The sequence below is a fragment of the Meles meles genome, unplaced genomic scaffold, assembly GCF_922984935.1.
Source record: "Meles meles unplaced genomic scaffold, mMelMel3.1 paternal haplotype, whole genome shotgun sequence".
NCBI classification, from domain to species: Eukaryota; Metazoa; Chordata; class Mammalia; order Carnivora; family Mustelidae; genus Meles; species Meles meles.
Window position 1 is genome coordinate 911,687 of NW_025721113.1, and position 14,458 is coordinate 926,144.

At 36.0% G+C, this 14,458-nt stretch overlaps 1 pseudogene; it reads right to left on the reverse strand.

Annotated features, from left to right (window-relative positions):
* Window positions 1–12,794: 12,794 nt before the first annotated feature.
* LOC123935993 lies at window positions 12,795–13,711 on the reverse strand (annotated as a pseudogene).
* Between the last annotated feature and the right edge of the window lie 747 nt (window positions 13,712–14,458).

Sequence of the window (14,458 nt, forward strand, 5' to 3'; positions counted from 1 at the left end):
GTCTAAAACACACACTTCAAATGGTTGCTTAGTCTGCTGAGTCCTCTGAGGTCAAAAGAAATTATAGTGACTTCATGAGTTTAATTCAACTTACATTTAAAAAAGAAAACATGGGATTAGTCTCAAACATATTATTTAAGGAAATACATTTCATTTTGATGATTATGTAGATTGAATTCTCTTATGCTTCTGATTTGTGCATAACTCAGTTGGGACTATTTCAGAGATAGCTTTACAATTAATATATTTCTTTTTTTTTAAAGATTTTATTTATTTATTTGACAGATAGAGATCACAAGTAGGGAGAGAGGCAGGCAGAGAGAGAGAGAGAGGAGGAAGCAGGCTCCCTGCCAAGCAGAGAGCCCAATGCGGGGCTCAATCCCAGGACCCTGGGATCATGACCTGAGTGAAAGGCAGAGGCTTTAACCCACTGAGCCACCCAGGTGCCCCACAATTAACATATTTCTTAAATGATCTATAAAAAGAGCATGGGTGTAAGTATTTGAGATTTTTTTGGTCATATTAAATTTGAATCATCACAGGTTTACAAGGACAATGGGTGTGGAAGTCATCTTGCCATAGTGTTATAGGATCTGAGTTTGATAGCAATATATACCTCCTTCTTAAAAAAGCATAACCTTGGAATAACCTTGTGTTCTTAATTGGGCTAGTGAACATGTATATTATTTCTTATTTAAATCTTAATATTTTACATTATGGTTATCACTAATTTTTACCCCAAAATATTTTTGAAATGATAAATGTGTGTAATATAGGTAAAGGATTTCAGAAAATAAAAATACATGGTGAGAATTTTATGCAGTTCTATTACAATAAAGTATTAAGTAAGTTGTATGGTTTCAAACAAGTCCTGGTTTTTATTAATAATATCATTCTGATATTTACTTTATCACTGCCTAGTATTATGAAGTAGGGAGCAGAGTTTCTATATGCTTGGCTTTAATTCTTACTCATTTCTTTAGTTTCTATCTGCTGACATGATTTATCTGAGAATTTTAATTAAACAAATGGACATTAAATATTTTAATAAAGTAGAATTTAATATTCAGGGAACATTGGAGAACGGTATGGAAATACATGTCAGGAGAGATAAAGATCAGAAGTTATAATGATATTAACTACAAATATGCTTCTATGTTTGATAAAGATGTTTAGTTATGAACTTTTAATTTTCCGTTTATGGATCTCATATTTCGTTCTCAAATATTTTATGATGTATCTAATATTAATATTGAAACTTTACACTTTCTAAAGGTTCTGATTTGGATCAAACACACTTTGTTTATTTATTTATTATTCATTAATGTATTCATTCCCCAGTGCCTTTGTCCTGATAGCTCTGGGATGATTCAAAGTCAATGTAATGCCAAATAAATCTCAAATGTGTACATCTATATGATATTTCCAGAAATCCTTTACATAATATCTGCACGACTCAGGCAGGTCAGAACTATCTGAAGTAAAATACACGGGCATATAAGAAAAAATACATATAATTCAGTCTGCATAATCATTGATATAAAACACTTTCATTAAAATATAGTTTCTGAGACTACTGGAAGGTTTTACTTGTAAACATGAATACATGGATCAAGGCACTGCAATTATCTTCTAACTCATTTCAGTGGAATCAGTAGGCTAAACACTTATTTGATGGCTCAGAGTTTTTTACTGTGAATGATAGTTCTTTGCCATCACCATGCCATGTCTGAGAGTGGGAAGAAAAAAAAAAAAAAAACAGATCTAACCTTGAAAGCAATTTTCCCACTAGATCCACAGACACATAAATTGTATTTCACCAGGACCGGGGCAGCTCAGTAAGTTAAATGCCTGCTTTCGGGTCAGGCCATGATCCCAAGACCCTGGCATTGATCCCCAAGTCTGGCTCTCTGCTCAGTGGGGAGTCAGCTTCTCCCTCCCCCTCTGCTCTCCACACCCACCCCTCATGCTCGCTCTCACTCTCTCATAAATAAATGAATAAAATCTTAAATAAAATAGAACTGGGTTGCACTACGACAACTATTGAAGGGTTTGAGCAATGAAGGGCATGCCTCCGTTCCGAATCCACCTTCATTTATGCAGAAGGGTAATCAGGAAAAGAGAATAATAACAGTAAAAACAACACCAAAAAGAAGTATTTTTTAAATTTTTTTATTTGTTTATTTACAGCATAACAGTGTTCATTGTTTTGGCATAACACCCAGTGCTCCATGCAGTACGTGCCCTCGCTATTACCCACCACCTGGTTCCTCAACCTCCCACCCCTCCCCCCGCCCCTTCAAAACCCTCTGGTTGTTTTTCAGAGTCCATAGTCTCTCATGGTTCATCTCCCCTTCCAGTTTCCCTCAACTCCCTCTCCTCTCCATCTCCCCATGTCCTCCGTGTTATTTGTTATGCTCCACAAATAAGTGAAACCATATGATACTTGACTCTCTCTGCTTGACTTACTTCGCTCAGCATAATCTCCTCCAGTCCCGTCCATGTTGCTACAAAAGCTGGGTATTCATCCTTTCTGATGGAGGCATAATACTCCATCGTGTATATGTACCACATCTTCCTTATCCATTCATCCGTTGAAGGGCATCTTGGTTCTTTCCACAATTTGGCGACCGTAGCCATTGCTGCAATAAACATCGGGGTACAGATGGCCCTTCTTTTCACTACATCTGTACCTTTGGGGTAAATACCCATCAGTGCAATTGCAGGGTCATAGGGAAGCTCTATTCTTAATTTCTTCAGGAGTCTCCACACTGTTCTCCAAAGTGGCTGCACTAACTTGCATTCCCACAAACAGTGGAAGAGGGTTCCCCTTTCTCCACATCCTCTCCAACACACGTTGTTTCCTGTCTTGCTAATTTTGGCCATTCTAACTGGTGTCAGGTGGTATCTCAATGTGGTTTTAATTTGAATCTCCCTGATGGCTAGTGATGATGAACATTTTTTCACGTGTCTGATAGTCATTTGTATGTCTTCATTGGAGAAGTGTCTGTTCATATCTTCTGCCCATTTTTCGATATGATTATCTGTTTTGTGTGTGTTGAGTTTGAGAAGTTCTTTATAGATCCTGGATATCAACCTTTTGTCTGTACTGTCATTTGCAAATATCAAAAAGAAGTATTTTTTGGGTGTTCTGTGCCAGGCAATATTGTGAATTGCTTGCCTACACTTATTAATTTAATTATCCAAAATCATCCTCAGCTCTATGTACCATCACCATTCACAATAGAAAAGTGGGAGCAAACCTCAGAAAAAAAGAAAACAAACAATTCTGATTATCCTATTTATGTTGGTAAGCCATTCTTCCTTAGTCCCATTCCATCAGCACATTCCACTTTGACTCTCTTGCTAAATGTTGGAAAACGGAGGACACACACCCATTTTTATAACACGGGAAGGTTTTGTTTTGTCTGTTTTGTTTTGTTTTCTTTTGAGCCAGACTCTGAGCTTTTCATAACAATCCTAAGTAGTTTACATTTGTTACTTATAATACATTTAAAATAGTTTTTGTGAACAATATCAAGTTCAAATAAAAAAAAAACAAATACCATCATTACTAAAAGTATTTGATCTAAATTTAGATGTTGAATTATCTTTTTTATTGTGTTATGTTAGTCACCATACAATACATCATTAGTCTTTTTTTTTTAAGACTTTATTTATTTGTTTGACGGACAGAGAGAGAGAGAGAGAGAGATCACAAGTAGGCAGAGAGCAAGCAGAGGGGGAGGGGGAAGCAGCCTCCCTGCTTAGCAGAGAGCTCAATGCAGGGCTTAATCCCAGGACCCTGAGATCATCACTTGAGCCTAAGGCAGAGGTTTAACCCAGTGAGCACCAGGTGCCCCACATCATCAGTTTCCGATGTAGTGTTCAATGAGTCATTGTTTGTGTATAGCACCTATTGCTCCATGCAATATGTGCCCTCCTTTTTTTTTTTTTTTTTTAGATTTATTTATTTGACAGACAGAGATTACAAGTAGGCAGAGAGGCAGGCAGAGAGAGAGAGAGGAGGAAGCAGGCTCCCAGCCAAGCAGAGAGCCCGATGCGGGGCTCGATCCCAGGACCCTGGGATCATGACCTGAGCTGAAGGCAGAGGCTTTAACCTGCTGAGCCACCCAGGCGCCCCCAATATGTGCCCTCCTTAATAGCCACCACTAGACTCACCCACCCTCCCACCCTCCTCCCTTCTAACACTCTGAGTTTGTCTTTTGGAGGGGGATAGGAACCATGAGAGACTGTGGACTCCAGGAATGATCTTAAAGGTAGTAAAGACATCAGCTTTAGGGACGTTGGCTTGTACAGACCCTTCCAAAGATCCTATCTTAACTGAACGTTGTATTTTTTTTTTTCTTAAAGAAAGCACCAAAGACTGTCCATTTCAGGATTCTGAAATTATAGTTTTGTCCCATGATAGTCTTAAGTTATTTCCAGCAATGACTAACCTTGATGTAAGTGTTGATGACTTATGGGATTCAAACTTTATTTAAAAGCTGAGATCTGAATTACATAATTCCTTTTTGTCCCCTCTGAGGACAAGCAGGTGTGATTTATTGCTGACATTTTCTTTGGGGAGAAAGCCTTTTCACAACTAAGTCATTTTATAGGAAAGTAAGAGTCACTAAATTTTTTTTTCCATTTTATTTATTTTTTCAGCGTAACAGTATTCATTCTTTTTGCACAACACCCATTGCTCCATGCAAAACGTGCCCTCCCCATTACCCACCACCTGTTCCCCCAACCTCCCACCCCTGACCCTTCAAAACCCTCAGGTTGTTTTTCAGAGTCCATAGTCTCTTATGGTTCGCCTCCCCTTCCAAATTTTTTTTTTAATAAACATATAATGTATTTTTATCCCAGGGGTACAGGTCTGTGAATACAATAAAGTGTTTTATAAGTTCTATGTTTTCAGATGAATCCTGGTTATTATTAATACTTTCATTTTGATATTTACCTTCTCACTGCCTAATAATATTTAAGGAGATGACATAGTTTCTATACGTTAGGCTTTCATTCCTACTCATTTCTTTATTTTCTATCTGTGGATATGATTATCTGACACTTTTGAATTAAAAAATGGATATTAAATATTTTAATAAAGTAGAATTTAAAATTCAGGGGAAGTTGGGGGATGATAATGTGGGAATATGTGTCAGCTGTGATAAAAATTAGAAGAGGTTTTATTATGATGAAAATAACTACAAATATAATTGCTTATTAGTTAAATTTGTTTTGGTGTAAGTGTTCAACTTTCAGTTTATGGATCTCCTATTTAATTTGTTCTTAAATCTTCCATGATGATTCTAAATTTTAATATTGGTACTTCTTTCTTACCAAAATTTCTGGTTTTGGATTACACATACTTAATATAGTATTGTTCTTAGAAGTGTTTAAGATAGTGCTATCCGTAATTACTTTGCTCATATTGGATTTCCAAGCCATTGCTTAATACACCAGTGGTATATTGTAATTATATTTATTTAGGATTGAGAATTGTAAGTTTTAAATTAGTGAACATAATATCATACAAGCTGTCATTCCTCAATGTTTACTTTTTATTAAAGGGAATTGAGCCACTCATTAGGAATTTTAACTGTATGTAGAAATTTATCCTGGAAGTTGTAGTAGGATTCTGGGAGTAATGTTTTTTTTTTCTTTTGGGGAAAGAAGATGCATGATATATTTTACGTGCCTCTAATTGCAACTCCAACTTTGGCACACATTCCTCATCTATCAGGAGAAATATTTTCTTGATGTATAACACATTAAATGTTGCATAGCTTAAAATTAACTTCTTCATATTTATGGAAATGTTTTTACAGCATTCAATGTTTTTAGTATTTAGCATAGTATTATTTTTTGGAAACAGAACTGGCAAAAAACCTGATTAGAAAATATGTATATGTTTTACAAAGGCCTAAGTATTCTGTAATTATTGAAATGTTTTGTATTCATACTTTATTACTGCTGTTATAGACTAAAGTTGAGTGATTTAACATTGTGGAGAACTTCTTACAGCATTCAATGGTTCACGTGCATACCACAGTATTATCCTTGGATTCAGAGATGGAAGGAAGCTGGAATAAAGAACTCTTTTTATGCTTAACAAATGGCCTAAGCATTCTGTACTTTTCCAAAAGAAAGTAAGACGAGGAAACATGTATTTTTCAAACTGGACAGAAATTTAAATTACTTTTAGGATGCCCATAAAAACACTGGGAAATTGGCCACAAATTGGACAATCTGGAAGAAATGGATGCATTCCTAGAGACATATAAACTACCACAACTGAACCAGGAAGAAATAGAAAACCTGAACAGGCCCATAACCAGTAAGGAGATTGAAACAGTCATCAAAAATCTCCAAACAAACAAAAGCCCAGGGCCAGACGGCTTCCCAGGGGAATTCTACCAAACATTTAAAGAAGAACTCATTCCTATTCTCCTGAAACTGTTCCAAAAAATAGAAATGGAAGGAAAACTTCCAAACTCATTTTATGAGGCCAGCATCACCTTGATCCCAAAACCAGACAAGGATCCCACCAAAAAAGAGAACTACAGACCAATATCCTTGATGAACACAGACGCAAAAATTCTCGCCAAAATACTAGCCAATAGGATTCAACAGTACATTAAAAGGATTATTCACCACGATCAAGTGGGATTTATTCCAGGGCTGCAGGGTTGGTTCAACATCCGCAAATCAATCAATGTGATAGAACACATTAATAAAAGAAAGAACAAGAACCATATGATACTCTCAATAGATGCTGAAAAAGCATTTGACAAAGTACAGCATCCCTTCCTGATCAAAACTCTTCAAAGTGTAGGGATAGAGGGCACATACCTCAATATTATCAAAGCCATCTATGAAAAACCCACCGCAAATATCATTCTCAATGGAGAAAAACTGAAAGCTTTTCCGTTAAGGTCAGGAACACGGCAGGGATGTCCATTATCACCACTGCTATTCAACATAGTACTAGAAGTCCTAGCCTCAGCAATCAGACAACAAAAAGAAATTAAAGGCATCCAAATTGGTAAAGAAGAAGTCAAACTATCACTCTTCACAGATGATATGATACTATATGTGGAAAACCCAAAAGACTCCACTCCAAAACTGCTAGAACTTGTTCAGGAATTCAGTAAAGTGTCAGGATATAAAATCAATGCACAGAAATCAGTTGCATTTCTGTACACCAACAACAAGACTGAAGAAAGAGAAATTAAGGAGTCAATCCCATTTACAATTGTACCCAAAACTATAAGATACCTAGGAATAAACCTAACCAAAGAGACTAAGAATCTATACACAGAAAATTATAAAGTACTCATGAAAGAAATTGAGGAAGACACAAAAAAATGGAAAAATGTTCCATGATCCTGGATTGGAAGAATAAATATTGTGAAAATGTCTATGCTACCTAAAGCAATCTACACATTTAATGCAATCCCTATCAAAATACCATCCATTTTTTTCAAAGAAATGGAACAAATAATCCTAAAATTTATATGGAACCAGAAAAGACCTCGAATAGCCAAAGGAATATTGAAGAACAAAGCCAAAGTTGGTGGCATTACAATTCCGGACTTCAAGCTCTATTACAAAGCTGTCATCATCAAGACAGCATGGTACTGGCACAAAAACAGACACATAGATCAGTGGAACAGAATAGAGAGCCCAGAAATCGACCCTCAACTCTATGGTCAACTAATCTTCGACAAAGCAGGAAAGAATGTCCAATGGAAAAAAGACAGCCTCTTCAATAAATGGTGCTGGGAAAATTGGACAGCCACATGCAGAAAAATGAAATTGGACCACTTCCTTACACCACACACAAAAATAGACTCCAAATGGATGAAGGACCTCAATGTGAGAAAGGAATCCATCAAAATCCTTGAGGAGAATGCAGGCAGCAACCTCTTCGACCTCAGCCGTAGCAACATCTTCCTAGGAACAACAGCAAAGGCAAGGGAAGCAAGGGCAAAAATGAACTGTTGGGATTTCATCAAGATCAAAAGCTTTTGCACAGCAAAGGAAACAGTTAACAAAACCAAAAGACAACTGACAGAATGGGAGAAGATATTTGCAAACGACATATCAGATAAAGGGCTAGTATCCAAAATCTATAAGGAACTTAGCAAACTCAACACCCAAAGAACAAACAATCCAATCAAGAAATGGGCAGAGGACATGAACAGACATTTCTGCAAAGAAGACATCCAGATGGCCAACAGACACATGAAAAAGTGCTCCACGTCACTCGCCATCAGGGAAATAGAAATCAAAACCACAATGAGATATCACCTCATGGCAGTCAGAATGGCTAAAATGAACAAGTCAGGAAATGACAGATGCTGGAGAGGATGTGGAGAAAGGGGAACCCTCCTCCACTGTTGGTGGGAATGCAAGCTGGTGCAACCACTCTGGAAAACAGCATGGAGGTTCCTCAAAATGTTGAAAATAGAACTACCCTATGACCCAGCAATTGCACTACTGGGTATTTACCCTAAAGATACAAACATAGTGATCCGAAGGGGCACGTGTACCCGAATGTTTATAGCAGCAATGTCTACAATAGCCAGACTATGGAAAGAACCTAGATGTCCATCAACAGATGAATGGATAAAGAAGAGGTGGTATATATACACAATGGAATACTATGCAGCCATCAAAAGAAATGAAATCTTGCCATTTGCGACGACGTGGATGGAACTAGAGCGTATCATGCTTAGTGAAATAAGTCAATCGGAGAAAGACAACTATCATATGATCTCCCTGATATGAGGACATGGAGAAGCAACATGGGGGGGTAGGAGATAGGAGAAGAATAAATGAAACAAGATGGGATTGGGAGGGAGACAAACCATAAATGACTCTTAATCTCACAAAACAAACTGGGGGTTGCTGCGGGGAGGTGGGATTGGGGGAGGGGGAGCGGGCTATGGACATTGGGGAGGGGAAGCGAACCATAAGAGACTATGGACTCTGAAAAACAACCTGAGGGTTTTGAAGGGTCAGGGGTGGGAGGTTGGGGCAACCTGAGGGTTTTGAAGGGTCACGGGTGGGATGTTGGGGGAACAGGTGGTGGGTAATGGAGAGGGCACGTTTTGCATGGAGCACTGGGTGTTGTGCAAAAAGAATGAATACTGTTACGCTGAAAAAATAAATAAAATGAAACTCAAAAAAAATAAAAAATAAAAAAAAAATAAAAACAAAAACAAAAAAACAAAAAAAAAAACACTGGGAAATTGATTGGGATTAATTCATCTAGTGATCAAAAGAGAAAAAAAAAGTGAAGGCTAAGGGAAATTGAGCAACCTTACATTCTCTAAAATGTGCCCTGTGTGTAACGATTTTGACTAAACTCTGATTTTGACTAAACTCTGATCATACAGGACTTACTCTCTGAAAGTTACTGTAATAAGATAATTTGTTTTCCCCTCATCGAAGGAAGAAAATAGAAGTGGCGTACGGTCTTGAAATTTCATTTGGCTGAGAAAATGCTATGGAGGCAATAAAAGCATGTAGTAATAATCACTTTCTTTTTCCTTAAAGGATTTTCATGGAATCTCGGGATATGATCTGTTCTGATGTGTTTCAGTTTAAACTATGAAGACGGGAAACCAATGTGTAGAAACAGATTTTATACTTTCTGGTCTATATATTTATCTTACAAATGAAAATTGTTACAGCCACTTTGGAAAAAATGTTGCCCAATTCTAAACCCATGATCTTTTTCATATCCCACAAACCAGCAATTCCAGTAATATACATATGCCCTGTATAAGTTATTGTCTATGGGAAGCAGGGGTCATATACATAAATATCCATAAATACACCATACATAATAGCACAAAACTGAAAGTTATCCATCTTAAGTCAATCAAAATATAAACAGATATGTGATAAAATTATAAAACAGAATTTTATCTGAGTAAGAATATATATTTATATATATTACATATAATATAATTAATATATAATATATAATATATATTATAATATATTATATTTATATATATAAATATATATTTATATATAATATATATTATATATACAATAAAATAAAATATATAAAATATATATAGTAAAATAATGTCAAATGAAGAGAGGCTCTGAAAAATGTGATGTAACACATAAGATGGTTTTTATAGAGTTCAAAGCTCCCATGGATGATAAGCATTCCATAGTTGTCCATGAATATATATTTGGTAATACTATAAGATAACAAGACAATCGTAGTCTAGAAACTCAGAGCAATGGAGGAAACAAAAAGACAGAGTAGACATTCTGAAGAGATCTAACAATTTCTTTTTTTTTTGACATTTTAACTTTATTTTATTTTTTCAGTGTTCCAAGATTCATTGTTTATGCATCACACCCAGTGCTCCATGCAATGCATGCCCTCCTTAAAACCCACCACCAGGCTCACTCCCCTCACCTCAAAAACCCTCAGTTTGTTTCTCAGGGTCCACAGTCTCTCATGGTTCATCTCCCCCTCTGATTTCACCCAACTCCCTTCTCCTCTCCTTCTCCCAATGTCCTCCATGTTATTCATTATGCTCCACAATTTCTAAAACATTTAACAATGTTTTAATTATTGGATTGGTGGTTGACTTACAGATGCATAGTATATTCTAAACAAATAAGCTACATTAAGAAAAATATTTATGGGCCAAATACAGTAACTTATCTTGAACCAAGAATGAGTGGTCCTAACAAAATTTAAATTCTTATAGAATTTATTAATAGCAAACACACAGTTGATATCAATGTGTCTCTAAAGTATTTCACAAAAATATGTATTTAAATTTAGCATCAAACCATTACTTTCCCAACCCTTAAGCACCAAGAAGTTTCAATATTTTGATTAGAATATTTGATATTAATACAACTGTTTATTTTTTTATTAAACATATATCTTACCTATGACCAAACAGTTTTATGCCTAGGAATACAATAAAATAATTGAGTGAATGTTTCCCAAAGAATATTTTTGTGTAGAGAGGGATATAACATTTTTATTCATAATAGATGAAAATATCAAATGATCCTATGAAGGCAATCATAATATATTTGTACAATGGAGTTCAACTCAGCAATAAAAACAATAGCATTATTCCTTGTATTACCAAGGTATATATATATATAGCTTCTGTTAACATTGAAAAAAAAAAAAAAAAGAACCTGGAAGCTCCAGAGAAGTTGTTGTTTGATTATATTAGTAAGGGTTTCCATTTAATGTTGATGGGAGTCAGAATAATGACCACTGCATAGTTGAGGTGCTAGTAGTGAAGGAGCACTAAGGAAGTGGGTGATGGAAATGTTGTTCCTGTGTTTTTCCTCAATGGTGATAATAATGATTTCTTACTTCCAGTTGTTTATTACAGTCTCTTAGCCCGATTATCTGCTATACTTTTTTTTTTAACATTTTATTTTTAAGTAATCTCTAAACCCAACCCGGGGCTAGAATTCACAATCCCAAGATGAGAGGTTTCATGCTCTACTGACTGAGCCAGTCAGGTTCCCCTCAATTCTCTGCTTTTCTAATTACCTCACACTGCACATCATAATCTCACCATAAGTCTCAAATGTCTGCTTTCCACTATTTCCAGAGACTGGCCAGTTCTTGCTACTCTACCATTACCACTTTTATCCAAGGCAGTATCTTTTAACAACTGTGCTCCTGTAATGGAAACACAATTGTGATTTTCAGTTTTCTGTAGAACCACACCAATGCCTGCCAATTTTCTTGGATTAAAGCCCAAATGCTTACCATGGTCAACCTAACATTTTAAATCCTCCATTATCGTCATTCATTTCTACAATTTCTGTCTTTTTTCCATTAGCTTTGATGTTATACTTTGATTTTCATTTACTTGCCATGCTTGTTTACTCTTTAAGACATTTTCATTGGCTTCCTCCTATGCCTAGAGCATTCCTAATGAGAAATCTGTATGAATTATTAACTCATTTCCATTCAATTTTTGACCAACTATCATTCTCTTGGTTGTCCCTACATTGGACTATTATATATAAAACCAGAAAATTCTCTCACTTTCTCTAAGCCAATTTTTAACTTTTTTTTTTTTGCCCCTAATAGTTACTACTGGTTGGTGTACTCCAGATTTTTCAAGTCTGTTTTGTTTTATCTTATTTTATCCTATCTTACTTTATGTTGTTTTATTTTATTTTGTTTTATTTTATTTTATTTTATTTTATTATGTCCCCCTGCAATGGAATGAAATCTTAATGAGATCAGAGCATTCTGTCAGTTTTTATCATTGTTTACTGCCACATCACCAGTGTCTATACTAGCACAACAGACATAACCGTACATCACTTTTGAATGAATGTAGACATGAGTGAACTACTTACAGTGACATATATTACAGTTTCCTTATTATACTTTTAATATCACGTGCTTGAGTATAGTATATTTCCTACTCACTACATTCAGACATTAAGGAGGACATTACAAAATACATGATTCAAGATGCAAACATTGAGTTAACAGTTGAAATGTATTCCCAGAAGCCAAATACTGTTGACAATAACACCATTTTTTCGAGGTTTCAATTTGGAAAAGCATGTAGCTTCAATAACTATGATTAAGCCATCCTGAAATGAGCAAGAATCAATATATTTATCAATTTATTGCATAAATATCCTTTAGATTAACATATTCCAAACAGTATTCTAGGTAAAGGGATCTATATTGGTCAATCTCAATCAATAAGGGGTTCCTAAAGTGACATATCCTGTACAAATATCAATTATGCCAACAGTCTTTTCAGGGCACCAGTAACCTCTTTATTTCTCAGGCTGTAGATGAATGGATTCAGAAGAGGTGTGATGATGGTGTAAAACACTGCCACTGCCTTATCCTGTTCTGGAGAATGCAAGGAGTGTGGCCTTGCATAGGTGGAGAGGGTAGTCATATAAAATAGGCTTGCCACAATTAGGTGAGAGGAACAAGTGGAGATAGCTTTTGTCTGTCCTTTACCTGAGCTCACCTGGAACACCACAGTAAGTATACGGACATAGGAAGCTAGAATGGCCATGAATGGTAGCAGCAGAATGATAAACCCACTTAGGAGGATTGTATGCTCATACTGGGAAGTATCCTGACACACCAGTGGTACCAGAGATGGAACTTCACAGAAAAGGTGGTTAACAATTCGAGACCTACAAAATGGAAGTTGAAAAGCATACAATGTATGCACTAAAGCATTGATAGAGCTACTGCCCCATGTGCATGTGACCATGAACCAACAGATATTCTTGCTCATAAGTACAGGATAGTGTAAAGGGTGACAGATGGCTACATATCAATCATAGGACATGAAACCAAGGAGAAGGGCTTCAGTTCCAACAAGTGTCAAGAATACAAATGCTTGAATTTCACAACCTAAAAATGTAATGGTCTTACTCTTTGTCAGGAAGTCAGTGGTCATCTTGGGCACGGTGGTGGAGATGTACATCATGTCAATAAAGGAGAGCTGACTGAGTAGGACATTGGAGTGTGGAGTATGATGTCCAACTGAATGAGAAGGACCAGTATGATATTCCCCACCAGAGCCACTGAAAAGAGGGTTACAATGGCAACAAAGAGGAAAGTGTCCATTTGACCATATTGGAAAAGACCAGAAAGTATAAAATCTGTTTCTACACATTGGTTTCCCGTCTTCATAGTTTAAACTGAAACACATCAGAACAGATCATATCCCGAGATTCCATGAAAATCCTTTAAGGAAAAAGAAAGTGATTATTACTACATGCTTTTATTGCCTCCATAGCATTTTCTCAGCCAAATGAAATTTCAAGACCGTACGCCACTTCTATTTTCTTCCTTAGATGAGGGGAAAACAAATTATCTTATTACAGTAACTTTCAGAGAGTAAGTCCTGTATGATCAGAGTTTAGTCAAAATCAGAGTTTAGTCAAAATCGTTACACACAGGGCACATTTTAGAGAATGTAAGGTTGCTCAATTTCCCTTAGCCTTCACTTTTTTTTTCTCTTTTGATCACTAGATGAATTAATCCCAATCAATTTCCCAGTGTTTTTATGGGCATCCTAAAAGTAATTTAAATTTCTGTCCAGTTTGAAAAATACATGTTTCCTCGTCTTACTTTCTTTTGGAAAAGTACAGAATGCTTAGGCCATTTGTTAAGCATAAAAAGAGTTCTTTATTCCAGCTTCCTTCCATCTCTGAATCCAAGGATAATACTGTGGTATGCACGTGAACCATTGAATGCTGTAAGAAGTTCTCCACAATGTTAAATCACTCAACTTTAGTCTATAACAGCAGTAATAAAGTATGAATACAAAACATTTCAATAATTACAGAATACTTAGGCCTTTGTAAAACATATACATATTTTCTAATCAGGTTTTTTGCCAGTTCTGTTTCCAAAAAATAATACTATGCTAAATAC